The sequence below is a fragment of the Nicotiana sylvestris genome, chromosome 1 (assembly GCF_000393655.2).
Source record: "Nicotiana sylvestris chromosome 1, ASM39365v2, whole genome shotgun sequence".
Classification (NCBI taxonomy): Eukaryota; Viridiplantae; Streptophyta; class Magnoliopsida; order Solanales; family Solanaceae; genus Nicotiana; species Nicotiana sylvestris.
The window spans coordinates 27,713,091-27,726,059 of NC_091057.1; positions in this window are offsets into that span (position 1 = coordinate 27,713,091).

The following is a 12,969-nucleotide window of genomic DNA, read 5'->3' on the forward strand; positions in this document are numbered from 1 at the left end:
CTAAGCCCATGGCCCTCACAAAACTAGCTAGCTTTTATAGAAAATTTGAGGTGTGCCATTTTCTTTAGATAACTCATGGCCCTCATGTAATTAATACTAACTCTTTTCAAAACTGAGGTTTGCCATCAATTGAATTTTTTATGGCCCTCGAAAACATTGTTATTAATTTGAAATTTCGTAGTTTCTTTAGGCGCGCTATTTAAATTGATTTCCTTTATTTATTAAATTCGGGTGTGCATTTCATGTGACCCAATTTCAATTCTCAACAATGTTAAATAGAACATGTTGCGAACCGCGAGTGCATTTCATGTGGCGTGGTTCAAGGCGTGTTTTAAATAATGTTGAATCTTCCTAAAATAATTAAAAGCAGTTATAAAAGCTAAAATGCATAATAGGTTAAAACATGTAATAAATCAGATAGGCCAATTATAATAGTTTAAACGACCATGCTAGAACTACGGAATTCGGGAATGCCTAACACCTTCTTCCGGGTTAACAAAATTCTTTACTTAGAATTTCTAGTTCGCAAACTTCAAAAGGAAAGTCGAATTTCCTCGATTTGGGATTTTAAAATAAACCGGTGACTTAGGACACCAATTAGATATTCCAAGTGGAAACTATAAGAATTGAATAAATAATCCCATTTCGAATAATGTCACTTAAATTGGAACAACTCCCCTTATATACCTTTGGGTGTGTATGAAGGAGGTGTGACAACTCTGGCGACTCTGCTAGGGATAAGAACCCAGAACTTCTGGTTCAAGGTTCAAGAATTCGAGCTTAGAATAACTGTTATACTTGGCTTTATTTATTATCTGATTTTTACATGTTTGAGTCTAATGTGCTAAATGCCACTTTCTACCGCTTTAATATTATTTGAACTATATATAAATTGACCCTTTTCTCCCTGAGTCTTCTAAATCATCTGGGAAGTGTGCACTTCGTGTGACTTCTTTTCTGTTAGAGTCATATCCCATTTTTAGAACGAGGTTCGGACAAGTTGCTTCTGTATTCCCTGTATGCTCCCCCCCGGCTCGAACTAGCCGCTCGGGTAAGCCAGGTCTAGAACAATACACCCAGGTTTTAAACCTAGTATAAAAAAGCCTCATGCCGGATCCCTAGTAAGAACGTTTGTTTGCATCACATGCATTTGACTTTGGAGACTCAACGCAGGGGTTGGGTCTGTCTAGAACAGGTGTAACCGAAATAAAAAAGGCCATCCTAATGCATCTTACGTGCTACTTGCACATCTATTTGTTTCGGTTTATATGTTGACCGACTTCTAGAATAGGGAAAGGAAATAAAAAAAATGAAAAAAAAAAGAAAAAGAAAAGGTGAGAAGTAGGTATTTAGAAAAATTCTAAACCTTTGCTGAAATTTTGAAAAACAGAAAAGAAAAGTCATTTCAAAATGAGCCAAAAAATTTCAAGTGCCACGTCTCCCCTGTTCCGTCAAAACTTATCGAACTACGGGGGTCTGATTCTCATCGGATGTGAGATACCTAGACAAACCTCATCGGTTCCGACCCCAATTTTCAAAAAATCCAAAAATATTTTCCATTAGTTCCTTCTTTAGAAATCTTTCCTTAGAAAATTAAAAAAAAAACGTTTTTTAAAAAACTCATAAAAATAGTTTCCTTCTTTCTAAAGTCTTTAATACGAAAATAAAGTCAAAATCCAAAATATGGGTTTCCTTTATTTTGAAGTATTTTTCTCAAAAAAATCACAAAAAAAAAATGAAAAAAAAATCTTTTCCTTGTTTAAAATTCTTTCTGTCAAAAAAATAAATTTTTGAAAAATTGAAGTCCAAAAATATTTTTGCTTTTCTTTAGACATGCTTTTGTAAATAAATAAAAATTCAGAAATCCAAAATATTTTCTTAAAAGTCCCTCTTTCGAAAATTAAGAGGCATCATTCAAAATCCAAAAATATTTTCTTTCTTCTTTAGGAAAAAGAGAAAACAATTGAAATTTCAAACAAAAATATTTTTTTTTTACTTTTAAAATTCCCAAAGTTCAAATCAAAAGCAAATGAATTTTTAGAAGTCTTTCTTTTAAAAACAAAACAAAAATCAAAATAAAAAAAATCAAAAAAAATATTTCCTTTCTTCTTGTAAAGTATTTCTTTCAAAAATTCCAAAAAAGAAAGAAAGTTAGTTTTACTTACTCCATTTTCGATCTTACCGAACTATGCAGGTCTGATTCTCACCGGATGTGAGATACATAGGCAACCCACATAACGTTCGGCCTCATTTTTTACAAATAATAAAATAAAGGGTGTTTCAGGGTTTTGGTCAAAATAATAAGCCGACCCAGCTTCGGTTGTATTTTAAGTCGTTTCTTACAAGAATAACCTTAGATTACATTTCAATTGTCGAAAGCCTATTTTGGGAGGGACATGCAAGTCTGTTTAAAAAGTGTCTTTTTCAACTAAATACTTACCCCCTAGCCTCAACATTTGTTTGGAATTGTGAAGGGGCCACGTTTGCAAAAACAACTATTTTTGCTAACGTAGCAAAAAAAAAAGAGGGGGGGGGGGTCTTTGTCCGTTGATTTTCTTTAGAAAACTTATTTTACAAAAGAGTCCACAAGAGTCAACCCTAACCTTAACCCTCCACAGGTACAAATGAATACCGTCCAGGACTCATCGCTATCATACCTTCTTTTTACACACCCGAAGGTATATATAGGGAGTTTTTCCAATTTAAGTGACATTATTCGAAATGAAATTATTTATTTATCAGAGTCGCCACTTGGAATATTTTAATTGGTGTCCCAAGTCACCGGTTTATTTTTAATCCCAAATCGAGGAAAACTCGACTTTCCTTTTGAAGTTTGCGAACCAGAAATTCTGAATAAGGAATTCTGTTAACCTGAGGGAAGGTGTTAGGCACCCCCGGATTCCGTGGTTCTAGCACGGTCGCTTAAACTATCATAATTAGCCTATTATCTGATTTTAATACATGTTTTAGCCTATGGTATAATTTTAAATTATTAATCGCTTTTAATTATTTTAAAGAAGATTTAACGTCGTTTAAAACATGTCTTTGGATCGCGCCACATGAAATGCACCCACAATCTGAAACACATTTTATTCAACGTTGTTAAGATTTGGATTTGGGTCACACGAAATGCACACCCGAGTTTAGGAAGGTAATATTATTGAAATGACGTGCCTAAAGCAGCTACGAGTTCTTAACTTTGCGAGGGCCATGGAGATTTGCTAAATGGCGCCCCTCGAATTCTAAAGATTTTTTTTAAAGAAATAATTAAATGAGGGCCACGCATTTGAGATTTTATTTTGCATGGCACACCTCGATTCTGATTTTAAAAGGAAACTCAAATTAAACTTCCAGGGCCACAAACTATATCTTATTTAATATGGCACACCTCAAATCTAATTATCCAAAAATTCTAATTATCTAAAAATTCTTATTTTTCGAAATTGTGAGGGCCATAGACTATTTATCTAATAATGCACACCCCATATAAGTAAAAATACTCCTTTTGTTTTGTAGCTAAAGCCATTGATTGCATGATGGGTATTTACGCAGGCTCGTTGGGCTTCTGAATATAGAAAAAGGCCTAGAGGGAGAAATGTGTGAAGGGTAGCCCAGGCCGGTTAAACTCTTCACACTGACTGGGCCAACGTTGAGCCCAAATCACAGGGCAATAGGCTGTACAAAATTTACTTAAATACAAATTAATTAAAGCTCGAGGCATCTGAAAATTGAATTAACATCTTTAAACGAGACTTCTATCTCAATCCTAGACTTATTAAATTAATCAAACTTTTTTAAGAACATGGACAAGTGGTGAAACTAGGGGGCCTCATGCCAAACCCACACAAGGGCCAAATTTCATGGCCATGGGCTGGTATTCTATGGGCTTCGAATTGAGCCCACCAGCCTCAGCACTTCGCATTTTCTGTATACAATTGAAGACAAAACAAATAACATTAAGCTCCAACCCTTTTAACTACACAACAAGCCTTTATGATGAAAAGGAAGAAGGGCATGCTTTCGTTTCCAAAAAAAAGAGACCTTTCATTTTTAAAGAACATGCAAACCATACAGATCTGGAAATCAACATCATTATTGATTATCACTTGAAACAACATCTTAAGTAGTTTCAGCAGAATGCTAAAGCCATTCGAGTCAGCATATCAAAATACAATACCATATGTTGAGTATGTCCAAAAGTCTAAGCCAACATTAAAGAAAAATAGACAACCACAAGTTTACTGACAAAACCTCATGTTCAACTTCTGAATATCATACTCATAGTGAAACCAACATTACCAAAGCCAAGGTCAAACACATCTAACAACAATCCCTTATCGAAACTCAAAACCGACTACCAAGATTGGCTTAACAGCTTTATAGATGCCTTAATCGTAATAACTTAAGGAGCATATAAACACATAACAAGACTTAATGAATATGAAATCAAAATACTCTAAGATAGAATGCTATGAACAATGATATCATCATCATTTCATTCCCATTTCAACATGCCATTTGAGGTTGGATGAGTACCTGATTACAGTAACAAACAAAGAAGATAAGCTGAAGAATTTAAGATGAAACAACAACAAAAGTCAGCAGTGGAAACAACCAAAACGAACAACAAATATCCAGCCCTTCGACCCAGCTTCGAATCAATACCAGTTTCAGAACCTTTGGAAATCTGACTGAAAGGAAACCTGAGAACCAGGCAATTCTATGCAAATTTTAGTATTTTAAAGTCTAAAGAAACTCAGTTGTTCCTCCAGTTTTTCAGTATTTTTTAGCCTCTCCCCCCAAAAAATCTCCCTTAAGCTGCAAGTAACAATGCCTTTATAGGCCAGCAAATGTAAGCTAAAGTTTTGCACTTTACCCCTTTCTTAATTTCCTTTTTTACTATTTAGTCCCTGATTTTCTGACTTGGTAATCAAGTTAGCCTACTTTCAGCTTTCTAGGAAGCTTCCTAAACTGATATTTTAGAGATTCTCTAACTACATTACCCTAATTACCCTAGATTGCCCTGTTTTTACTTCTTCGTGCCAAACAGAAATCTGGGCCAATCGACCCAAATCAATGAGTCTGAATAGACCCATATTAACTTTTTTTTGGGCCTTCTGGTTTCAAGGCTCATGTGGATTCATTGGGCTAGGCAGAATTGCCCAAGAGAAGAATTGAAACCTCTTTCGTCTGAAATCCAGAAAACAAAGAAAATAGAGCAAATAAAACATGACAAGCTCAATTCTAAAACATGCCACCAACAGACTAATCAACCAATTTTAATACTAACTTATGAAAACAGAACGAAATCATTTTAACGAATTAACTTAAAAACTACTGTTATGCGAAATTACTCCTGAGTAATAGAAAAACAGAATAAAAGAAAAAGAAAAAAAAAAGAAAAACAAAAGAAGGAACTGAAGTGGAAGAGAAATGGGAGAAGAGCAAAACAAATGAAGAAAACGAAGGAAGAAGGATGGAGGAAATACCTCTAAAATCGCTCGAACCAGAAATGATAAACCTTCGAACAACTCCGATTTGACTCAGAACAAGTATTAATTGTATGTTCTCAACAAAAACAAGCAATTAATACCCGTTTCAAGCTCTATCGCTTAAAGAAATTGGAAAGCTTGACGAATTTCTTTTCCTTTTGTTTTCAGATTAAAAAAAACGGGCCGATTTGGTGAGGATTTAAGGAGAAATGGTGGTGGATTGGGGTTGAGGGAAGGCTGGTGGTTGCATGGGTGAGATTTCAGGTTGAACAAAGGTGGCGCCGCCACCGGAGAGAACAAGAGTGACGCTAGGGCTTCCCTTTTAAATCAAGATTCGAGGCGCTCCAGACAAATTCGAAAGAAAAGGAGTGAGGATTCGGAATGGGGAGATGAAGGGGAGTCTGGGGTGTTGATTTGGCGTTGATTGAGACCGGCGCCGCCGCCGGAGATGGCAAGGTTTTGAGCCAGCGGATTAGGGTTGATGGAGATGGTCTGAAGAGGGAGATGGGGTAAGAGACGAGTGGATGGGGGGGGAGTACGCGTTTGGACAGTTAAATAGGAAGTTAGGATCAGTTCATGGCCGTCTAATCAAACGAGATCAGCGGCTCCGATGAAAAGCTGGGGAAACGGGGTCGTTTGGTATCTGATGGGGTTTGGACCGGGTTGGGGCGCGAGTTTGGGCCGGTTCGAGCGGGTCTTGGGAAAAAATACACTTGGGCCTGGGGAGATTGAATAAAAATGGCCCAAATATCAGATTTTGTATTCCTCTCCAAATTCTTTTTATTTACAAATTCTTTTAATTAATTTCAAATAAAAGTAAAACCTGAATAAAAATCTTAAAACTAGATTATCCTACCAAATTTAATTAATTAACTCTAAATGATAATTACCACAACTAATTAAATACCAAATTGAAAGAAAACTACCAAAATTCGAAACTAAAAATTAAAAAATGCAAACAATGAGTTATTTTTGGTGATTTTTCCATTTTCGTAAAACAAACTAATTTACTAATTAATCTAAGAAATGAAAAATTAAATCCTAAATGCAATGCGTGATATTTTTGCTATTTTTCACGATTTAAATAAAATTAAATGTGCACACAAAATGTAAACAAACACGAAAATTGAGCAATTAATTCCTAAAAACCAAATAATAAAAGAAATATCCTAATTTTGGGGATTCTGTAGGAGTAATTCATGCGAGGCAAAAATTACGTGCTCACAGCTGCCCCTCTTTTCTCGGAGACATGAAGGATTTTCGGGCAAAGATAAAATGAGCAATTATGAGGTATTTTTGCTCGTTTGACACTCCATGAGAAGCATTTTTGAAAAGAGTTTGACCGAACCTTGCTTCAAAGGTTGCCTACATATCCTTGGCTATAAAGTAATTATGTCAGTGTAGTTCTGGAAGTTTTGGTAGCTGGGACTACCGGAAAGCTGTGATTTCACTGTTGTTGCTGTTGTTTCTGCTTGTTGAGATCCTTGTTACACCAAAAGGAAAATAAAAAGCTAAACTAGCTAATCCTATCAACTACGAGTTACAAGATTCCTATCTATAAATCTTCTGAAGCTTGATCTTGAGTCTTGGCTGGTTCTTCCTGCAGACTCTGATCAGAATGTTGACGCTCGTTAGCTGCAATCGCTGATTCATTCTTCAGCTTTTCGGATCAAGGCGGGACATGCGAAGCTTGTGACTTCAATCAAATTTTGAGTGTTTCGCACCTTTTCTCCACTTCTGCATCTTGAGTGCAAACGTCTTTTCTTTACTTTGGATTGAGACTCATTCTTTTGGTCGTCTCGAACTCTGTGCCTCGAGGTAAAACCTGCTCAGACACCAGAACAAACAAACGAACAAAAATTTTCTGCCCCAGTTTTCACTAGGAAAATTTTGTGAGTTATTTGTAACAAATATTTGAACTATTTATCCCATTTTTTTAAAGCAATAAAATTAGGATTGCATCTATCCAGAAAGGAAAATATCAGGGGATGGAGCCCTATATCTAAAAGGCTTAACTCAGGGATTGGAGCCCTAATGTTGGCAAAAGGCGACTAGAAAATGGAGGCCCTATGTCTAAAAAGCTCAACTCAGGGATTGGAGCCCCAATGTTGGCAAAAAGGAGACTAGGGAATGGAGGCCCTATGTCTAAAAGGCTCAACTCAGGGATTGGAGCCTTAATGTTGGCAAAAAGGCAACTAGGGAATGGAGGCCCTATGTCTAAAAAAGGCTCAACTCAGGGATTGGAGCCCTAATGTTGGCAAAAGGCGACTAGGGAATGGAGGCCCTATGTCTAAGAAGCTCAACTCAGGGATTGGAGCTCTAATGTTGTCAAAAAGGAGACTAGGGAATGGAGGCCCTATGTCTAAAAGGCTCAACTCAGGGATTGTAGCCCTAATGTTGGCAAAAGGTTAACAGATTGAGGTTGGGAATCTAAGCTATCATTTTGTTTGGATTTTCTTCTTTTTCTTTTTTTTTTTCGTTTTTCATTTCTTTTTATGTCAATAAAATGCAGGAAAGAATTTTGGAAGAAAACTTCCCTTTTGGGTTGATTGTTACTACGAAACTGTTTCTAGCTTTTGTGCAGCTTTTCTTTCGGCTGCACCTACATTTGCACGGTTGCCCTGGGCTGCACCTGTTTCAATCTTTCCAAAAAAAGAACAATTGTTAATTTTGAAACAGTGGTTGGTTTTGTGGCTTTGATGGTTTTGATCATTCGATCCCAGCCCAACTTTTGGCGAGAATCTCTGTTGCTTGCTGGTTTTCTGAAGATTAATCTCTCTTTCAAACCGAGGGACTCAACTTTTAAGATTTCATGACGACTCGCCCGCGTGAGGCTTCGACCCTTTCGCTTTATTCCGCCTTTAGGACATTGCCTTTGACTTCCTTTCCCTTTTTTTTAAATAACTTTGATTTTGAGGCATCAGTCATCATGGCCAGTCGAGATCGACTTGATGCACCCGCTGAGGCTGGGTACTTTTCTTTAGCTTTTGTTAGGAAGGCCCTGTAAAGCCAATCTTGCCACCTTTTCTTTGTATTAGTTTCAGAAGCAGAGTTAGACCAAAATGGATTCAAGGAAAAGTAAACAAAAGGCAAGAAAAATGAATTTAAAGAGAAGTGTCCCTTTCGGGAGGGAAGGAAGGACTTATCTGGGGTGCATGCAGGCTTCAAATAGACATGACATGCTTCTTGGACTGGATGCCCAATTCGCACAAACTTTTCCAAGTTCTCATAAACTCATTATGACCTGTGTTTCGAAACCAGAGAATCTTGCCAAGACTCTTTCATTGGTGGGAGGTGTCTTCTTTTCGACCAACGACGCCCTTTGCGGGTTTTCGCCAATCGACCTCTCTCATTTCTCTTCTCACTATCGCCCGATAATTTTCACTAAGCGGGCTCTCTCGTTTCCAATTTCTCTGTTCACCGTCACCTTATGGTGCCCATAGGTTTTCACCGATAAGACTCTCTCATTTTATTTCTCTCAGTTTGATTGTATCAGATCCAAACAATGGTGTTTTCTAATTCCGACGCCTTTGCCAATTGATCAGAAGGACTTGGAAAAAGTTTGGGTAAAAGAATCTGGATGAAATTACAACTTTGGAACCGTTCTGGTGGGATGATTGCCAAACCATTATGACGTCTACCCCAATTTCACTTTTGCAGGGGGGGGGGAATTGGGATTTTGTTTTGGTGTGACTGAACCCCAGGGAGAGGTTGCCTACGTATCCTTTCGGAATCAAGTTAAACGTAGTTTAGGGAAACATTTGTTTTGTTGTTTTTGCTTTTGCTTTTTGCTTGCTTTTCTCTCTTCTTTTTTGTAACACTTTACGGTTCCCAAGAGGGTAATCAAAGAAGAACAGCCAGCTCAAATGGGTTTGCAAAGGGTGGGGAGTGTTTGGGTAGCGAGAATGAAAGCCTTCGTCATCCCAATCGGACAAAGTTGTCACTGCAGAAAAGCTAAACATAATACCTTTTGACTGCATCCGCATTTACAGCTGCTTCGGGATCATTCCCTTCAATATCGTCCAGATACAATGCCCCTTTTGGCAATATCTTTCTGATGATGTATGGGCCCTTCCAATTAGATGCAAATTTTCCTTTTGCTTCCTGGTGATAGGTAAGGATGCGCCTTAAAACGAGCTGCCCTACTTCGAAATTTCTAGGTCGCACTTTCTTATTGTAGGCACGGGCCATTCTTTGTTGGTACAACTGCCCATGGCAGACCGCGGCCATTCGCTTTTCATCTATCAAGGTTAACTATTCCAGCCGGGTTTTAACCCACTCACTGTCTTCAATTTCAGTTTCAACGATGATCCGGAGAGAGGAGATTTCAACCTCCGCAGGTATTACGGCTTCAGTGCCATAAACCAAAAGATACGGGGTGGCTCCAATTGATGTGCGCACAGTAGTGCGATATCCCAACAATGCAAACTGTAACTTTTCATGCCACTTCCTGGAACTTTGAATCATTTTTCTTAAAATCATTTTGATGTTTTTGTTTGCTGCTTCGACGACACCATTGGCTTTGGGCCGATAAGGAGTAGAGTTCCGGTGCATTATCTTGAATTGTTCACATATCTCTCCCATCAAATGACTATTCAAGTTTACAGCATTGTCTGTGATAATAGTTGCAGGAATGCCAAAATGGCAGATAAGATGGCTTGGTAAACTATGTTCTCACTCCCCTATCTCGCTTCAAGTCATGAGACTGATGGGTCCCAATAAATTGATTGCCCGTCTTCCCCGTGGACCACAATCTCTTGATCTTCATGTTCAAATTTTACCATCTGATGGAGGGTAGAGGGTACAACCCCCGCTGCATGAATCCATGGCCTTCCCAAGATAAAATTGTAGGATGTGTCCATGTCCAAAACCTGGAAGGTTACTTCAAAGTTTACTGGGCCGATGGTCAGAATCAGATCGATCTCTCCAATTGTGTCCCTTTTTATACCATCAAAAGCCCGTACATAGACATTGTTGGGTCGAAGTCTTTCGGTCCCGATTTCCATATGCTGTAGAGTTGAGAGTGGGCAGATGTCTACCCCAGAGCCTCCGTCCAACATAACCCTTTTCACATAGTACCCTTTGCATTTGACTGTCAGGTGCAGGGCTTTGTTATGCGCGGCCCCTTCTGGGGGCAAGTCATTTTTGCGGAAGAAAATCTGGTTAATTGCGAAAAACCTTTCTGCCATCCTCTCCAACTGTCCTACAGAAGTCTCAACAGGAATATATGCTTTGTTAAGGGTCTTGATCAATACCTTCTAATGTTCGGTGGAGTTCATCAGCAAAGCCAACAAGGAGACTTGTTCGGGAAATTTTCGAAGCTGATCGATCACCTCATAATCCGACATTTTCATCTTTTGAAAGAAAGTCTCCGCTTCTTCGGCACTCACATGCTTTTTAGATGGGAAGCGCTTTCGAGTGGCATTGTTCACCTCTTCCAAGTTAGAATACTTTTCAACGGGGTTATTTTCTTGAACTTCTCCTGAGATTACTTTGCCCTTATAGGTCACCACCGTTTTGTTGTAGTTCCAGGGCACAACGGTAGGATCTGTCATGGGCCTCTGTGGCGCGTGTCCAATAACCACGGGCTCACTCAGCCTTGGTGGATTAATTGGCCCTCGCATCACATAGGCTCTTTTGGGCACATACATTTGGGCTGTCTTGTTCAGCGCGAATCTCCTAGGAGGACTCAAAGTCATCTGTTTTTCTTTGCGGCCTCGAGGTACATAGAGAACAACATCTTCGGGAGTTGTTGCCCCAATCCCCGCTTCAACTTTCTTATCTGATTTTGGAGGGGTGGTTTTGTTCTTTTTCTCCCCTTTGTCTTGCTTCGGGGCAGCTTTTGGTTTCTTTTCTACGTCAGCAATGGCAATGATGGCCTTCAATGTCGGGTCAAATTCCTTGTCCTCACAAATCATTCCGATTACTGGCCTGTTGTTGTGGGCCGGCAGCGGGTTGTTAGTCACATTGGGAATATCTTCATCCCTTAGCACTATCTTCTTTTTTTCTATCAAGTTTTCACGGCTCTCTTCAGAGTCCAACAGTCATCCGTGTCATGCCCTTCTGCCCCTGAGTGATAGGCGCATCGGGTACCGGCTTTGTAAGTGGCTGATGCTTGAGTTTTGCCTAGTTTGAGGAACTGGCTGGAGCAGACCCATTTGGACAAGCTTTGGAAACAGACTGGAGTAGGATTCGCCGATTGGTGTGAAATTTGGCCTTCTAGGTGGCTCACGAGGGGGAAAATTGTTTTGTGGAGGACGGGGGTTGTAGTGGTTTTGGTAAGGAGGCTGGTTTCTAGGAAATAGAGCTTGGTTACGGTTGGCTTGTTGTTGTGGACGGACATAAGGTTGAGCATTCATGACCGTGTATGGATGAGGAGCATAGGCCATGTCTTGGTGAGGGTAATAGTGTCGCGGAGTCCTTTCTAGGAGAAGGGATCTGGGAGTACGGTGTTTTCTTGTACCCGATGCTGCCATGGATGTTTCTTCCTTTTTCTTGCCTTTTTTCTATTCCTCCGGACCCACCCTGAATGGCTTGGGAAGTAGCTCTGATAGCGGATTGGCTTAGAATTCGACCCGTTTTCAACCATTTCGCCAATCTTGATGGCTTCAGCGAACGGTTTACCCATGGCGGACATCATATTTTGGAAGTAGTCGGCTTCCTGAGCTTGTAAGAAAACTGTGACCATTTCGAGCTCATCCATCGGAGGTTTTACCCTAGATGTCTGCTCTCGCCATTTAACTGCGTACTCCTGGAAGCTTTCCGAGGATTTCTTTTTCAAGTTCGTCAAAGAGTTCCTATCTGGAGCAATATCAATGTTGTACTGGAACTGCCTGATGAAGTCTCTAGCAAGATCATCCCAGATGTGCCAGCAGGATATATCCTGGTCCATATACCACTCAGAAGCGATGCCAACCAGACTTTCTCCGAAATAGGCCATGAGGAGTTCTTCCTTTCCACTGGCCCCTCGCAATTGATTGCAATATTTCTTGAGATGAGCAATAGGATCACTGTGCCTGTCGTACTTCTCAAATTTTGGGGTTTTGAATCCCAGTGGTAGGTGCACATGGGGAAACATGCACAAGTCGGCATAGGATACACTTTTCTGTCCACTCAGGCCTTGTATGCTTTTGAGACTCTGTTCCATACTTCTTATCTTCCTCACAATCTCTTCTTGCTCAGGAGTTTTGGCGGTATTTTCTTTCCCCATAGTGAACTCAAATTGGGACGGTTGAGAGTAAATATAAGTGGGAAACTGAGGAGGTTCCATTTGTAAGGTGGGTGTTTGGAAGGTGAAAGCTGAGGGGTCAAAACTGGGCCTAGGCAGTATAGGTTGTGTTGTGGCTGAGCATGGGGGAGCGGTGAAGATATTCGAAGTTGCACCGGACATTGACACCTGGGGGGCGAACGTCAGAAGGTGTTTCCACAAAATGAGCTGAAATAGTTGGGTGTCCTAATGGGGTATTTGGGTGACTGA